Raw genomic sequence first — 15306 nt, 5'->3', positions numbered from 1 at the left:
GGCCTTGTATACGAGCTAAGCTGCAGCGAGAAACATACTATTAAGCTATTACCGTCAGAGCTTTGGAACCTATGTTCCAGTTTAAAATCTACTTGTCGATGTTGCCTCCAGACATTTAAAACGTTTACCAATCTTTGCCTCAGCGTAATGGCTTGACGCTAATGTTACATAAAAATAATTACTATTAGCATAAACGCAACTCTAAAGCTTATAAAATGTACCAGGTACAAGGAAATCGTAACCTTTTTTTGTCAGTTTCAACTTATTACCGCTTGAGATAAAGTTCATCAGATGTGTAAAACAACCCATTGTTATAGTGAATAAAATCTAAAAAAAAACCTTCAATTTGGAAATAATACTCGGATATTAAAAATATATTTATAACGAGGAAAAACTTGTTTGGGTTTCTGTTTATTTGTGTAAATGGTAAGTTTTCTGATATACGATTATGTGTTGAGTTTTGAATTATCATAAAATGTGATAAATGAATAGAGAGAAGATATAAGAACGGATAGTATAGTATAGTGATGTGTCTCGGGTTGTGTAATGACATCGAGAGGGGTTTGGACATATTTGTGATTTTTATATTAATTTAATTTTGTCAGTATTTTCCACGTAGAACTGTTCTTGTGTTGAGAACTTTATTTATTCTAGTATTAAAAACGTTGTTCTAAAATGTTAACGTAGGATTTCAATCGTAAAATATGAAATTGACTTCAGTGTTAAAAGGAATTGATTTGCATTTGAATTTGGTCAAACGTATTCGGTAGAAAGCAAGTCAACGTACTTGCGAGTAATTTCAAACGCTGTATTTTCAATCGCTTTGAATTGTAAATTACTAGTCATTAATTACTGGATTTGTTGTTTTATAAATCGTACAACTCAGTATTGAGACGGGTTTTTTATATAAGTTCAATGTTTGGAGACTTTTTAACGCGTAATTTGACAGTTAAAATTTTTTTTACCATCAAGTTGCGAGAGATTTTAATCACTAATCACAGTCATTAAAAATAAATAATCATACGTGATTATAGGAATCACGTATTGCCTTACTACTCACTACGACTAATTACAGTGAATGAATGCTGTTAGTTTAGCTGGCGCACTGTGTGTAACCGTAACTAATTATCGCTGACCACTGCGATATATTATTGGTTATACATAATCAGATAAATGTGTGTAATAGTTTTTACTTGCTTGTCAAGCATTAAATCAGAAATTTAAATTATCAAGGTCCATGGGTAAAGATAGATGATGGGAACTATTAGTTTATTGAAGTTACGAGAGATTACTTGAAGGTAAAAGCTTCAAAGCCCAAAATATCTCAATTGTCTAAAGTTTCTAGGGTGTGGAGCTATAAATGGTATGAGCGTCTAAGAACTGAAACTTCCCATATACCTAAAGCAGCTAAACCAGCCGATTCTAGAGACTGGACAGTTCCAGGATGGCAGTTATCTAGATGTCAGGAGATTATAGATGTTGGATATTTCTGGTTAACGGTAAATTTCTATTGGCAGGTAACTGTAGTCGACCGAGAGTTCTGCAAGTCGGAATATTTAATAGGCAAAAGTGTATTAAAGAATAGATTTTAAATAGTGGGTATCATAAGAGTGAGTAAGATTGGTAGATATCAGTATCTTTGGATTTCTGTTGCTACTAGAGACTGGAAGTTACTGTGGTCCGGAAGCTAGAGATAAAAAACTACTAGAGGTTTTGGTGAAGGTACAAAACACCCACACACACACACACACACACACACACACACACACACACACACACACACACACACATTATATGATAGAGATTAGTACCTATTAGGGCCTGGGTGGATTTTGGATGCAGCCGGCCTTGAATCTGGAAACTAAGAAAACCTAAATGGAGGAGTATCTCGTTAATCTTAGAATCCAGTAGGTAACATAAATATCAATAAGATTATGTAGTAGTAAACACGTGAAAATAGTTCTCTCAAAATTGTTGTTGAAAAAAAAAACAAGTAACTCTACATTTTTTATATGTCAATGTTTAATTCAGATAGCTTAATATGGTAATATTACGCAAACAATTTGATGATAATTAATTGTAAAATATATTGTAACAACCGAATACATAACCCAATGAACTTTATATTTATCCGATTCACCTCAGCCGCCAGTATGAACCAATCCAATATAGCGCTCTGCTGTAGTTCTCCGTGGTATGGCATAGCTCCAAGGTATGGAGAAATATTTGCGTGTAAATATATATCTTGCCCTACATATTGTATTCATAGGGAAAATATACCATTATCTATAACAAATAAAATCCCATAGTTTGATATTTCTTTTTTAAACTGTTAAGAGTTGTTCTTGAAATGTAAATAGCTAGTAAAAGAATGCTTATTAATTGTTCGAGTATGATCATAGAGCTCAGATATGTGCACTTGAGATCTTTCTCATCCCATAAACTGGATAAAGGATAAATGAGCTTACATCCTTGCTCAAAAAGAGATATTGCATGTACAAGCTAAATGTATTTGTATTTGTAAAAGCTAGATAAAGCATTCGGATGGAAGTAATAGTTATTTTTAAGAAGTTGACACGATTTCTTTTTACTGTAGTGGTCACATTTGCTAAGCAACGTAAGAACTGTCAGACCTGCATGCTCGCTCAGATTTTGGTAGATAAGGCTCGTTTAATAGTACTAAAATAATAATGTTCAATGCATGTTTGATTTTATAATATATGGTATTTTAAAGGTATTAATATTTTTTTTCGCTCAAAAGTTTTTCTGGATCAAAATGAGAAATTCAAAATAATGTATTTGTAATGCGTACTTAGAAGGCAAACTAGTTTCATACAAGACTGAATCGCTTTAGATTATGTTTATTTAGAATAAGTTCAATGTAAATGAATATGTGTCACCAAGACGCGTGTTTTATCTGAAAATTCTAAAAACACTGAATCAATTGTGATGGATTGGTAACGTGTGACTGGAACAGTCATCTAGACCAATCTCAATATTTCCTCACAACAAACACATTCCCGTATAAACTTCAGTATGTTTGAAGTGTAAAAATACTTAAAGTCCAATCCATAATTGGTACGTGGCAACTGTAAAAAGGTACGTGATTAATTAATTGTTAGTATCGAACACTTTTCTATGAGATCTATTAGTCTCAAAGGGAGGATGGAGATACAATATTTGATTTTTATTATACCTAGGCACATTTATACTTTTTCGTATAGGATATAATTTTAATTTTAAATGTTTTTGGTAAAAATATGTGTTTTTATAGAACAGTGTCAGTTTGGAAATGATACTTTCACTATATCTCTTTTATAAACGTAGTATTGTGTTTAATTAAAAAGAAAATATCAAGAGTTTCACTTTTGAGTAAAAGTCAATGATTGTGACTGTTATCTTTTAAGGAACAAAACACGTTAATACATAAACACTCACTGTAACCATGACACTTGTTATAGTACAACAAAGAGGTAATTCATTTTAGACTGCCATTTTGGAACTTCACGTACCCTTTGAATTATGACGTCACATACAGGCTCTTTAACTTTCACATAAACATCAAATTACACACGATTCTACCACTTGTACCAATCAATTTTCATACGATAAAAATGTTTCTCACAAACATTCACAGAATTACAACTGACCGTGCACCATATGCGAAATAGTGATTTGTAAAGTCATCACACTAATGTACGCACGTAATCAAATACTGTCTTTCAGCTGGAGAAAATAATTGACCACGAGAAAGGAGACGGGTCAGCAAATTATTGTGATGTAATATACATCGGCTTGGATAATTTTTGATATTGATAACCTCTTAATAGTATAAATATTTTTAAATAATAGATTTCCATACATTTATTTGTTCAATAATTGCAAGCGTAATAATCGCCGAGTATTGTAGCATTTTGTCATTAAAAACATTTATCTTGGTTTTAATTTTTAATGTGTCTGCCAATGTGTTACTGTAAAAACCTAATCTGAATCATTAGGTAATGTGGGTCGACAGTCGTATTCCCTTAGAAGTTTTAATTTGAATTGGACTTGTTCGTAGCAAAACAGTATAAAGCGGAAAACAGTAAAATGAACATAGAATATTCGTTGTCATTTAACGCGCCTGTACAGGTGTTTAAAGTTCAATAATGTTTAGCCAAACATAATTATTAAATACTTGTTATATTATTACATGGTTAATTCCGTTTTGTAAGCTGGAGATGAATACATAATAAAAGTGTATTCATTTGTTAATATAACAGACGGTTGTATATGACACATTAAATATTTTCTATGGAAAATGCTATTTTGTGTTCGTTATAGTACTTTTTGAAATAACTTATCTTTATTTAGCTAACGTCATTTTAAGTAAACCACCGTTTTAAAACCTAATGTGAAATTTTGTTTCTATTCTTAGTTAACTACTTATCTTCAGCGCAGGGTTATTCACTTAGACCATCAAACTCCTAAGCTTCAGTTTTATATGTTGTGCCATTATTTGGAGAACGTGTTTTGTAACAAACTCATATAGATTTATTACATAACAAGTTAGTAAATTTTACAACGACTATAGTTTATTTAAATTTGAACTATAATTAGGTGAAATTTTGTTTCTATTCTTAGTTAACTACTTATCTTCAGCGCAGGGTTATTCACTTAGACCATCAAACTCCTAAGCTTCAGTTGTGCCATTAATTGGAGAACGTGTTTTGTAACAAACTCATATAGATTTATTACATAACAAGTTAGTAAATTTTACAACGACTATAGTTTTATTTAAATTTGAACTATAATTAGGTGAAATTTTGTTTCTATTCTTAGTTAACTACTTATCTTCAGCGCAGGGTTATTCACTTAGACCATCAAACTCCTAAGCTTCAGTTTATATATATTGTGCCATTATTTGGAGAACGTGTTTTGTAACAAACTCATATAGATTTATTACATAACAAGTTAGTAAATTTTACAACGACTATAGTTTATTTAAATTTGAACTATAATCTATTCTTAGTTAACTACTTATCTTCAGCGCAGGGTTATTCACTTAGACCATGAAACTCCTAAGCTTCAGTTTTATATATTGTGCCATTATTTGGAGAACGTGTTTTGTAACAAACTCATATAGATTTATTACATAACAAGTTAGTAAATTTTACAACGACTATGAACTATAATTAGGTGAAATTTTGTTTCTATTCTTAGTTAACTACTTATCTTCAGCGCAGGGTTATTCACTTATAGACCATCAAACTCCTAAGCTTCAGTTTTATATATTGTGCCATTATTTGGAGAACGTGTTTTGTAACAAACTCATATAGATTTATTACATAACAAGTTAGTAAATTTTACAACGACTATAGTTTATTTAAATTTGAACTATAATTAGGTGAAATTTTGTTTCTATTCTTAGTTAACTACGTATCTTCAGCGCAGGGTTATTCACTTAGACCATCAAACTCCTAAGCTTCAGTTTTATGTATTGTGCCATTATTTGGAGAACGTGTTTTTGTAACAAACTCATATAGATTTATTACATAACAAGTTAGTAAATTTTTCAACGACTATAGTTTATTTAAATTTGAACTATAATTAGGTGAAATTTTGTTTCTATTCTTAGTTAACTACGTATCTTCAGCGCAGGGTTATTTACTTAGACCATCAAACTCCTAAGCTTCAGTTTTATATATTGTGCCATTATTTGGAGAACGTGTTTTGTAACAAACTCATATAGATTTATTACATAACAAGTTAGTAAATTTTTCAACGACTTTAGTTTATTTAAATTTGAACTATAATTAGGTGAAATTTTATTTAGTAATATTTAAACGATCTGTATACACTTTTGACACTTACTTCCTTTGTGGGATTATAACATATTTTTTTTATAGGTGCACTGAAAATTAAATTGCATTAAAATTAGTGACAAATGATCAATAAAGTTTTTCCTTTCGTGATACCTTTTCTTTCGTCAACGAAGCGCCAAAGGTTACTCCTGGCAAGAAAATCTATTTCTTCTACGAGGAAGTGAAATCTTTAAAGAAACAGTGTTAATGTTTAATATACAAGTCTCGTCTTTGTGAAAAATATACAAAAGTAAATATACAATATATACTATTTTTGTAAATTTTTCATTGCTATAAATTTTAATGTTTATTACTTTTCTTTGTTTTTATTTTATTTACAAACAATTCAGTCATATATCAGAGATTGTATCTAGATCTTTGTATCTTTGATTCTTGTTGTGCGGTATATTTGTTGTGTAGTATGATTTAATCACACCAATTAGGTTATGCTGTTAATTTTGTTGTGTCATGTTTTGATTCTGGATTTATATTATAACATATAGAAATATTTATAATGTTCTCTTACTCTAGTGTTATAATGTGATTAGCCGTGTACTCATTATGTTGGTATAATTAAGAATCATATAACATTTGTATTTATTTCCTATATATTTGTCACAAACAGTTTTTTATATAAACTCTTTCATTTCGCCAAATCCAACTATTGTATCACTATGAAATGGTGTTCCCGTAAAATGAAATGCAATGCAGTAGTAGATGTTATTGAAATATTATACACATTTTTTCTGTAACAAACATTTCAATACAACTTTATAAAATGTTTTAAAATCTCATTATAGGTGAGTGAAGTTTTGGAGTGATATTGGAGAAAAAACTGTTTACGGATTCTGGTTCTGTGTGAAACTTACTACGTAACTTAGTTTACAAACCGGACAACTCCGCAAACATTGATGCGCTAATCCCGTTCCACTTTGCGGATTGTGCGGTGACCTTTCGGGTACAGCCGAACAGTTTTTATCGGCATTGCTACAATGTTTCCCTAAGTCTCTAAGTTGTTTCATGATGTAATATTTAAAAATCTAGTTTTGTAAAATAGTAAAAAAGTCTGTGTGATGTATGTACATCCATACTATTTCATTTATTTCTTATAAAAATAGGGTTGTGTAAATAATAAACTATTTAGAAATACATCTTTTTTACTTTCGTGAGTATTTAAGTAATGTTAGTGTTACTTTTCAATCGTTATGATTATGTAACGTGACAAATTTCTTTACTTCCAACTTTGTCTCTGAAAAGAAAGTCAAAGCTACTTTTATAACGTTTTTTGTATTGTTTCGAATTTAATCAAGTCTGTAAAGGATACAAAAACAAAGTTTTAGGAATAGTGTGTTTGTACTTTCAGTATTTTTTTTTCATAGATTTAAAAAATGTTTATAGTGATTTTATTTTTAAAAGCAAATTTTGATTACGTATAGGACGGACGACTATTATTCGTGTACTCACCCACATACACATATGTACGATACTGTAAACTACAGGAAAGATATTAATTGACAGGTCATTAAAACAATTCAGCCTGTACCGTAACATATTTTCTAACATAGAAATAGTTTTTGAAGAATAAAAATTATAAAAAAAATAATTTAATCACACATTACAATTATAATAGTAATTATTGGTCAGTAGTAAAAATGATCGGTATAAAAAAAATAATTTAATCACACATTAAAATTATAATAGTAATTATTGTTCAGTAGTAAAAATGATCGGAATCACAGTTATTGAGCATCGTAGGGTATACATCGTATTCCATGCAGGTTAAAATATGCTGAAATTGTATGAATTATTTATTTTTCTGAAATGTACTGACATTTAACATTTTCATACTTATTTAGATGTGCTTATTTATAAAGACCACAAGAAGTTAAGTTTAGAGTTTAATACATGTCTTACTCAAAAACTGTTCTAGAAAAAAATTGTATAATAAAAAAATAATCATTTTGGCCATTTCTTCTGTCTACCAAAGATTCAAATAACCGTTGTAAGGTATATGTATTTTAAAATACATGCATTTATGATTGAATTTTTTTTTAATTCCAAGATTATTCATTTCCAAAGGTTTTCTTTACAAATAGTTCAAACAGAAATAGAACAAATAATTACGAGGCCTCTAAAACTGCTTATACAATTTTTGTGTATATTTCTCGTATTATACAAAACATTAAAATATGACTGACAGAGACAACCTTTTTATTTTACTGAGGATGATTTTATATTTTAACAGTAAAATTGCGTTTATTTATTCTTCCACAACTTCTTATTTCATTGCATAAGGCGTGTTTTGTTTGAATTTAAATTTGAAGAATCTGCTATATTATTTCTCAATATAAAGTATTTAGTATCATATCTCTATTTATCTAGATAGAGATATGATACTAAATACTTACATATCTATGTAAGTGTATTTTGAACACAAAAATACTGGAATCAATCGAGCTCGCATCTTGGAAAGTTTGTTTATACTCACTTTAGTGTCAATGAGCTATCACAACCCCATTTCAGGAATAAATTTAAAAAAGGAGTTTAATTTTTGTGACCGAGAGAAAAAGTCTTTCAAAGTAAAGGTCAAGCGACTTTTCGTCAACCAACGATTGATTGTTAAAAAAATTAATATTATGCGCATCGTTCTTTTGCTTTTAAAACCTTGTCATAGGTAGGATGACCGTTATTGTCTATTTCATCGGATGAATTTAAGAGATCTATTTAAGAGAGAACTGTTATTGTCCTTGTGGTAAACGCTAATTAAAAAGAAGTGCCAAGGTTTTTGTTACTCAATTTCAAATATAAATTCCTTTCTTTTAATGTCTTGTTTGCGGAATGTATAACAGTTTCTCTGAAACGGTGTGTAGAGACTGTTTAATTTTACTTAGCTTCGTCCGCTCTGAACACACATCTAAATGTTTACTCGGCTTACAGGTCCGCGCAGTATCTGAGCTCTTACTGTAAGATCTTTGATTCAACATGTGTTTTCAAATAAATTTTAATGCTTATTGAAAAATGTCTTATTAAGATCCGGTTTTTGCGACGTTCTATTACAGTGATGGAGATATATTTGACTAAGATACCAACATAAAGCCTCTCAGTGCCTTAAGATTAGCTTTTCGTCGCGTTACTTGATTTACTGTACAAATTTGTTCAAATTACGTTCACATTTTAAATCCTCACAAAAATTAACTCACGGTAAGAGTACTGAAAACTTGTCATTATTTCCTTTTGTAACTATCCACTGACTCAAATAAACAAAACAACTGTACAAATTAAAATTATGATAAATGGTTCACATTGATTTATTGCAATTTTTCACTGTACGGTAACTGTTTACATAGAGCTTTTCAACATCTAAAGTAATCTAAAATTAAATCCAACAAAGGCCGCTGTTACTGCAGTTGGGATATTCTTTTTATCGAAGGCTGACTTTGGAGCACGTTGGCGTAAGGAATATACGAGTTTTTAAATCCTAGTGATATCTATTATTGTCATGTTTACCAAATTATTTTCAAAACTTCAAATGAAGTATAAAATAAATAGTATTTTGTATTTTATATGTTAGCTAATAGAGGAGAGAGTTTGATACAACATCACTCTATTTATCACAAAGTTCTTATATTCAAGTAGATGCATAAAACCGGCATTTTCCACTTGTGAAGCTTGGAAGAAGTGAAGACCAGTGCTTCGTGAGAACCTTCACCTGCAGGACGAGACGCTGGGGAGAACCACTAAACCAAATATTTGGACATAGGGTTAAACCGAACCCTGACCACCATTAGTATTTTGAACTCCAAGCACATTTCAATATATTAGTCCTCCTTATCTTAGAATTCACCTAAAAACTACCCAAGAGGGGACATTCCATTTGCCTGGATCCTGGAGGGAATCTATTTACAAACATATATTTTAAGCGATTGCAACTAGACCAAGTCCAAACTTCTAAAACAACTGTACGTGTATACAACTGTGTTATTCGTATTAAGTTTCAAGATAATTGAGGTTTCTTAAGTGTTACGAATATACTACGAAGACTATTAATTAATTAATAATGAGTCGTCGCATCATAGTTGAAGAAAAATGTTGTTCAATATCGAGACAGTTTTACTTCTATTAGATACAGTTTATCAGCAATCAACAAAATAACAATACTAACTAAAACATAAATTAAGCTGTTTTTAAATATCAAAGTTTAAAGTAAATTATATGTTCACCTAAACCAATGTAATATTTAACAACAGTTGGTAATCCTGGCTACCTGCATGGTGCACTTCCGGCTGTGTGATAAAGTAATTGAATTGTACGGTCAGACGTGTCTGGGCAGATTAAAACTGCCAGTTGCGATGAAAACCAGAATTTTAACTCCAGTACGCTATAATTTTCTTTGTTTAAATAACTTAAATTATTTGGATTGGTAATACTGGCCCTGAATAGAAGTGCACCTGTCTCAATGAGTCAGACACTAGTTGTGGTCAAATATTTGAACTGTTTCTGAATAAATGTTGAGTTTAAATTAAATTGTACAGGTGCGGTGTAGTATAATTTTTGTAAGATTTAACTTTTAGCAAAGTAATTTATTTAGCAAGCAGAGTACGATACGCTAGTCCAGGAGTCGAGAGCGGATTTGCATTGTTAAAGTTCAAAACCTGTTTTCCTGGAAATCGGTACAGGAATATGTCCTAAGAAAGAAATTGAACGTCAATTGCGCTAGTTTTGGTGGCGGTCGGAAAGGTAGGATATTGATATAATAACACATAATAAGCGATACATCTTGTCTCAGCACACATTTTTTAGCATAAAGCATTTAAAACAGATCGTCAGACTTATAAATATATCAATAACAATAATTATATGTAGATAAAGAGACTAAAAGTTGGATTTAGTCAAATGTTTAATCTGAATATAGTTAGCTGACTCTTATTTATCATATATATATATATATAAATCTGGAGGTGGGTTTTGAATGTCATGCGAACAAAATACAATGTGAGAAAAATTTATCATTTTTTATTTTAAATTCTTTTAATACTCTTTCATTTTTACGTCCACCGAAACTAGCACGGCTGTCTATCGTTTTTTTCTTATGCGAAATTTGATTATTAGTTTAAAGAAACCCCAGCTTTTTGCTTATGCATTGCAAAACTGCTGTAGGCTCCTGAAATAATTCCTTAGTATAGTGTAGCTCATATTAATATTACTACGATTATTTACTACTGCTACTGGAGTACTATTTTTTAACATTTACAGTGATAATTGATAACCCATGATATTGTATTACATACGTATGGAATACAACGTTATAAAATATATGTTTTCAGTGATAAAATTACTATTTGGAATTAGCAAAATCAAGAGTAAACGGTTAAAGCTAGATCAGGAGAGAGGAAGAGGTAGGCAAGGGTTGTAGGTGCAAGTTATTCCACTAGCATTAATAAAGTAGTGGATGGGGCGAGTAAGCGACGAGAAGCTCGGACTGAATTTGTAACACTTTGGCTGAGTTACTGCTGTAGTGAGTATCACGTGATAAGTATTGACAAAGCCAGTTCGTTGTTATATGTCTTCTGAACTCCAATTTTAAAAGGTGTTAACCTGATCTTAAAGCATCCGCTAGCAATTTAGTATTGTAGTATAATTCATAGTTTGGTCCATTCAGGCCTTTAATTCATTTATTGGGTACTAAAATACTACATGTTCCATATGGTCTCCGTTCCTCCGACCATTATTCTCTGTATTATCTCTTATCCATCAAATACGTTTAATAGCATACGGGTGTTATTACAATAGTGTATGATTATTTAGATGCTTCCATTGTTGCGTTTTGTAATTTTAATATATCGGACAAGCAGAACAAAATTTTGACAGAACTATTAGTAATTAATGTTTAATATAGGATTTTACCATTAATATTTCTGTTTGATCAAAGTAAAACTTTCAAAACCTGTCAGAATGAATTTGAGAAGTTTTTTTATAGTTTAGTAGGACGCTGTGACTCAAATGGCCTTGTCACTACAATTAGCCACTATCTATTCATTTACCCTCTTATCATAAAGGCGGTATATGTAATGATCATTTAAATAGCTAAATTTTAAGATAACTCTTATTGAAGTTATCTTTTCCACGATTTCTGATAATACAGTCTATTTTCCAGGGAATCCTGTTATCTGTTCTTTGAATTCATCCTAACACATACAATGTTTCTAAAAATGTATATTTGTAACAACATGAACAGAGGCGAAGGGTAGAAAGGCTATATATATATATATATATATATATATATATATATATATATATATATATATATATATATATATATACATATATATATAAGGTAAATGAGAGATTATGATAGAGTACTGATCCCTGTTTAATTAACCCGACTTCCGACATAAGAGAGGTAATGACAAATGTCTAAAGGTACATACTACCTTAAGTACGTAGAAAATTCTACGTACATTGGCATATAGACGCCACCTTATACTTATAGTATACCTTAAAAGGCCTGTTTCTGAAATCAATTAGTTTTTAGGCTTTCAAGAAAAAAAAAACTCCTTTGTGAATCTCACTTTATATGGAACTATCTATCTAGTCTATAAATCTTCCAGGCATCCTAGATTCTCCTTCTCCATCGAATAGAACAAATTTCTGAAAACAGTACTTCTTGGTAGACCGCCCAGTTTTACCATTTTGTCCTCCTTTTGTTAAAGATTCCAATCTTAAGTTTCTCAGTTGCACTTTCGCTCATTCGAAATTGCCTACCAGGGAAATCTTCTAGCATTTTTCATCTCTCCTGGATCTTTTCGCTCTTGATCTCTGAGATATAATAGGTTTTGATCTCAATGCGGATTAAGAAGCCCTAGGTCAGTGGAAGCCAACAACGTGTGAGACTATAAAAAGTCCTAGGTCTTTGAACGTCCAATGTAACCATTATCTTGTCAACTTAAGTATATAAGGCTACCTGGATAACGTGCTCTAACCACTGCGTCCATTGTATTTCTTATAGAAGAAATCTCCGAAACATGGTAGTAGTTATCGAAGTTTTCGTCGACTTTAATCAATAACGAATCATTTTATCATATACTACAATGAACACAGCTGTTTCGCGGTTACGTTATCTACCCATTTGCTTGTATTCGTCTTTTATGTTAGGATCACTTTACCATACATGGTTTAACAATCATTGGCCATCTGAAAGCTTTTCAATTCGTCGTGCTGTACTGATTTAATTATTAGTTCCACCTGGGTTGTAATGAAATATATTTGCTTTCTCACTTCATGGTCTAATAAAGCAAGCACATTAATTACGTACACATATTGTTTCAGTGAAGATACATTGTATAAAATTTAAATATTTGACTTTAACTTTCTTTTAACAAAAGAATTCAACCTATTTTGGTTGAATTATTTACTTAAAGTAGATCTATAAACAAAAAAGTAAGAAGTAACATTATTTTTCAAAGTAATAATTAGATAATTCAAAGACATTATTTAGTATTTTTCACGATTGCTTAAATAGTTCGGAATCAAAAACAAATAACGATTACAACACGTTTTACTTTTTATCTCAACAGGTACTTAATCGTGTGGTGACACAAACACTACTAACACATTAACTAAATGATGTAGTGTGTTAATTTGTATTACACCTATTACAATGTTTTCACATAAGTTATTTAATATTTCGTGTTATACAGTAGTTCCTGTGCTATTGACTTGCTATATCTTTTTAGGACTACGCTTGACAGACATGTATTAATAAATTTAATAGTCGTGGTTTTGACCTAGTCATTAAATTTCTATCCAAGAAGAATTCAACACATTTAAGATAAACTTAATATAGGTATTGAATAACATAAAGCAGTGTATTAGATCATAATTGTTTAATTGATGAATATTATTGGTTAACCGGATGACCGACGGGAGACTTGAAATAGATTTCTGTGAGATAATCGTCATGTAAAGGACCTGAATGATGACTTTGTCATAACATTCAGGTTTTAATCCATCCCGAGCAGTTCAATTAGTGAAGTAATCCAACCAATGCATGTGGCATCAGTAAATACGGACATGCCAGGTGATTCTGTCCATTACGTCACATTGATCCAGGTATTTGATTGTATTTATGGTATGAGATTGACCTCGATATTGTATAAGTGTACAACGTCGACATTTATTCTCCTTGTGCGCACTTTACGGGAATAACTGTACCACTACTGTTGCGCAGAAAATATTTCAGCGCAGATTCCTTGTTTGTCATAAATTCAGATGACTACATATGACTGATATTATACGAGTTATTAGCCTTTAAAATTTGGACAATTCGTAGTGCTATAACATATTATCAGTATTGTACAGACATGACAGTTAATATTAGGTAGTGAAGGGAATTACCGACTGAAAATAATAATAATAATAATAATAATAATAAGTAGATTTTACTCTTTGTAAGTAAAACCAGCCAAATGAATTTAATATGTAGTTTGAGTAAAATAATTTTTTAAATTGGTTTATTTTATCCTGAGCTGTTTAAATTAAACTTGCCAGTCTGTAGAATCCACTTAGCCTTTTGTCTTTGAAATAAATCTATCCAATAATGTTGTCAAAGAGCATGAAAACTCGCTGTTTAAGATTGCTCAACGATTATTTGGAGTAACACTTAATTTTCCATTATTCCCATTAAGCAATGTTGGTTTAACCCACATTTACCCAGGATATGGAGCAGATCAAGCAATTAGTTAAGTTCTGTTGTATTATTAGAAGATCGAGATTGCGTTACGACCACGTTACACAGGTTAATAACTCCAGTGTAGATTTCGTGTCAGTACTTGTAAGTATTTATTTTTAACGTTATTGTCTTTAGCAAGTCCATTTCTGTCCTCTTTGTATTCATGCAAGGTGACTGAAAGTACCAAAGCAATTTTCTATCGTGTGTTTCGTTGTGATATTATGAAACCGAATGAATATTAAAAAACTGATTAAAAATACGGTTTAATAATTCAGGTAGTTGTCCCAATTAGTATCGTATATGGGTGAGAAGAGTTGTAGGAGCGAAACGATGAGTTATAGGTGGTGGGTGGTTGTATGGTCGACGATAAATGGAGATGGATAACAGTGATAGTAAAGGAGATGGACGGGAAATGAGAGGAAGAAAGGGAAGGAAAGAAAATGACAGAGGGAAGGAGAAAGATAGACAAACTTCTGCTATCTATCAAACGTGGCAGTGAACTCATTATAATTTGCGTTGTATATAAAAGAATATCTTATATATGACAATAGTGACATTAAGTGACCATTTTAGATACTTAAAATATAAATTTTAAAGAACCCTGAAAGCAGATACTGATCTTAAAAAATCTCTTTCATCATTTGCCAAGAATGTCCAACCCTGCCTTGGGCGGCCACTTCGCATCGTGCACAAACGTTTTAAATGTCCTGCTTTGAGTTAATCTTCTAGCCTTTG

This window comes from Homalodisca vitripennis, chromosome 1 (assembly GCF_021130785.1).
Source record: "Homalodisca vitripennis isolate AUS2020 chromosome 1, UT_GWSS_2.1, whole genome shotgun sequence".
Taxonomy (NCBI): Eukaryota; Metazoa; Arthropoda; class Insecta; order Hemiptera; family Cicadellidae; genus Homalodisca; species Homalodisca vitripennis.
Note: the sequence above shows the minus strand (reverse complement) of the source record.